This window comes from Salvelinus sp. IW2-2015, linkage group LG28 (assembly GCF_002910315.2).
Source record: "Salvelinus sp. IW2-2015 linkage group LG28, ASM291031v2, whole genome shotgun sequence".
NCBI lineage: Eukaryota > Metazoa > Chordata > Actinopteri > Salmoniformes > Salmonidae > Salvelinus > Salvelinus sp. IW2-2015.
In genome coordinates, this window is record NC_036868.1 from 32,072,386 (window position 1) to 32,076,697 (window position 4,312).

Consider the following 4,312-nt stretch of genomic DNA (forward strand, 5'->3'; position numbering starts at 1 on the left):
AAATGTGTGCAACCGCAACATTCAAACGAGGCTACAAAAAAAACTAATGGGACTGTTAGCGACTATGTTGACTTCAAAATTGGGAGGTGTGAACTAGGTTTCTATTCAAGCGTTGATCGACATGGTAATGGCGTCTATAGTATTGGAGAAAAGTGAAAAAACGGACCCTCCGTTACATCGTGAAGTGTCATGTCTTAACGTACAGCGCGCATAAAGCAACTATTTATGTCTTTACAATCTCTCTCCACTAGGTAGTGCACTTCTCTCATCGTTTAAAAACAAGAAATGGACAGTGACGGGAGTAATGGGGATACCTAGTCATTTTTTGCTCGTCATCATTGCATCGATCATCATTTCTCAAAGCGCTGTTTACTGCTAAGATCACTTTAAAGCACCCCATGTAATGTAATGACACATTATATAAACTCTTTATAGGTTTATTTACATTTTAGAGGGGCTTAAGGTGATAAGTTGGACAGATCGAGGTGAAAAAAAGCTATTTTCCCACACAACCCTCTCTCCTCACTATCACGCATAGTTTCGCTTCCCCACCCGCCATTTTTTAAAAAGACCCGACAGGGCTCATTGCCTGCTTGAATTATGCAGAAGGAAACGGCAGCGTTTAGGTCAGTAATTGATCATGTTGGAAAGGGGAGAAATTGTGCTTTACAATGGGATTGACATTACAGTTGATCTGGAAGTATTACGTTTTTGGGCGCTGTAAATACGGGCATTGTAACGGACCAAGCGATGTACGAGTTTACGTTAATAGCACAACATAGCCAAAGCAAACTAGCTAGCTTAGTGCAACCCTTAAAAAGAAGCACAGAAGAAGATGAAAATATCAGGCTTACTTACATCTTACTGTAGAAATTACTGTTGAAACTAGTCTAGTTTGGAACTGTTGCTGTTAAATACAAGTAATCATTTTATTCTGAAGTGAATAAAATGATGAAAGCCAAGATGCTTTTTGGAGGCAAACACTCAACACAGTTCTGTGTTGCTCATCTACAGCAGGAAGCGGTCGTCCTGACTGACTGAGGAAGCAGTAATGTTCTGATCCAGTTTGGCACCACATACCTATGCGAGTCAGGGTTCTCAACTCTGACATACTTAAAAAACAAGTACAGAAAAACGCTTCGCAATGCTGAGCATGACCGCAGTGTTGTACTGTCAGAAACTGAGCCCAGAATAGACATGCTTGATGAAAACTTCAACCAGCCTCACACCTCTCATAAGGACTGTGTGTGTGTTTCTGTCTACAAATGTGATCAATCAGTTTAATCCAGTTCAGAATAAAAAATATGGTATTGATTTTTAACAGCAACAGTTCCAACTAGACTTTCTTTCAACAATAATTTTATACAGTAAATGTACAGAAAGGCCTGATCATTCATCTGTACTGTTACGTTAGGTTGCTGTAACGGCTGTCCTCTCCTCTTCATCCGAAGAGGAGAGTAGGGATTTGACCAAAGCGCAGCGTGGTAATTAGACATAATGAAATTTACTTAAAACAAGACGAACACGAAGAACACTGAAATGATTACAAACAAAACAAAACGACGTAGACAGACCTGAACGAGACTTACATAAAGACACGAAAGAACTCACCGAACAGGAAATAGACTACATAAAACGAAAACAAACCGAAAACAGCCCCGTGTGGCACAGACACAGACACGGAAGACAATCACCCACAAACAAACAGTGTGAACAGCCAACCTATATATGGTCTCAATCAGAGGAAAACGTAAAACACCGCCTGATAGAGAACCATATAAGGCTGAATTACCAGACCTAAACATAGAAACACAAAAACATAGAAAGCCCACCCACAGTCACCGCCCCCTGACCAACTACACATACAAAACAACAGAAAATAGGTCAGGAACGTGACAGTTGCACTATGAAAAAGCCTGTGTGTGTGTGTTCTGCTATTCATCTGTGTGATGTGATCAATCATTTATTCCAGTTTGGATGAAAATGGATGTATTTTAACAGCAACAGTTCAAACCTAGACAGATATGTAAGAGTGTTTTAAATGGGGGAAAATTAAACATTAAAAGATATTTATATGGTATTTAAATTTTTTTTAAATGGTGGTTTTGTCTATATTGCAATTTGTTTAGAAATTAGGTTAATGAAATTACTGATATTTACATATAGTTGCATATTTTCCTAAGCTTGGGCCCAGGAAAGCAACTGAATGTCTCATTGGTCCCAGGCTGAAAAGTTTTAAGATCCCCTGCTCTAGATGATTGCTCCGTCTGAGCAGCCAAGAAAAAAACACAGTTGAGATTACTTTTCTTGAAGTTACTGCATCACAATTTCAAAATTGTTGACAGGCTGTTAAAACATTATTCTGGGAAAATCTCAATAAAACATAAAGAATACAAGGAAAATATCTGCTATTAAGAATTTTACTGTAGAGCATTTGGTTCAAATTGGTTTCTGTTCACACTGCAATGCTGGAGGGGGTGACTCTGCCAGGAAGGCTCACTCAGAGGAATGGTCTCTAGAATGTCTTGAGATTCCCTCCAGTGTAAAATGGGTCTACTAATCAGCGCTACACTGTAGCGATTTAAATTACAGGAGCACAATTGGGGGGTCACAACACTACAATATCGATTAGGCCTATCAATTTAGTATACTGCTTTTCTGTTATGCTGTGTGAATGAGGACCCAAAAAGCGAGCTTAATAGAAAACGAGAGTCTTTATCCAGTCTTAAAAACAAAACCGATACTCCTGGATATTATCTTAGGTAAATCCAAAACAGGAAAACTGGAAATTCTCTCCGTCAGTAGAGAGGACGACTACGACAGCGGCCACAGGACTGCAGGTCGCTTTCGGGAAGGCACAGGCCGTAGCTGACATAGACACCTGCTCACACGCTAGCATTGAGAAGCAAAAACACGACAGGGCGGAACAAGGACACAGAACAGCAAACATCAAACAAGGATCCGACCAAGGACAGAAGCGGAAAACAGAGGAGAAATAGGGACTCTAATCAGAGGCAAATAGGGGGACAGGTGTGAAAAGAGTAAATGAGTAGTTAGGAGAATGAGGAACAGCGGGAAAGCAGCCGAACGGAAACGGATAGAGAGAGAGAGCGACGAGAAGGAGAGAGGTGAGGAGGAGAGAGGGATAGAAAGAGGGAAAGAACCTTAATAAGACCAGCAGAGGAAAACGAATAGAAGGGAAGCACAGGACAAGACATGATAATCAATGACAAAAACATGACAGTACCCCCCACTTCACCGAGCGCCTCCTGGCGCACTCGAGGAGGAACCCTCGCGGCAACGGAGGAAATCATCAATCAACGAACGGTCCCAGCACGTCCCAGAGATGGAACCCAACTCCTCTCCTTCAGGACGTAACCCTCCCCAATCACTAAGTACTGGTGACCACGTCCCCGAGAACGCATGTCCATGATCTTCCGTACCTGTAAATAGGGTGCGCCCTCGACAGAACGGGGGGGCGAGGAAGGACGAACGGGGCGCGCGAAGAAAGAGGTTTTGACAAGAGACATGGAAAGACAAGGCGGTGCCGGCGCAGACGAAGATGTCGCGAAGAAGCAGTCGCAGCCAGCGGACAGGATTGACGACGCTGAGGACAGGGAAACGGACCAATGAACGCGAGTAACTTGCGAGAAGCTGTGTAAAGGGGAAAGGTTACCGGAGTTGGAAAGCCACACTCCTCTGACCGCGACAATACCTGAGTGAGGGCTCTTAATCCTACGTTTATTGGCGGCTCTCACGTCTGCGCCCTGTTGAACGGCAAAGTGGCAGACCTGACCCTCCTCCAGGTGCGCTCACAACGTTGGACAAAAGCCTGAGCGGAGGGAACGCTGGACTCGGCGAGCTGGACGAAACAGAAGAGGCTGGTACCCAAGACTACTTCTGAAACGAGAGATAGCCCAGGGTAGCAGACGAAGGAAGCGAGTGTGAGCGTATTCTGGCCCAGGAGCGCTCTGCCCAAGACGCAGGGTTTCGAAAGAGAGAGGACTGCGTAAATATCGACCAATCGACTGATTGGCCCTTTCTCGTTGGTACCGTTAGACTGGCGATGAAACCCGGAGACGGAGAACTGACGGAAGCACCAATCAAACGAGAGAAACATCCGCTTCCAAAAACATAAGTGACCGTGAATTGCGGGCCTCTGTCTGAAACGCGTCTAACCGGGCGAGGCATGAATTCTGAAACACATTCTCAATGATGATTTGTTGCCGTCTCCTTAGGCGGAAGGAAGCTTAGCGAGGGGACATGAATGTGCCGGCTTAGAGAACTTATCGACAAACCCGTAGAATCACAG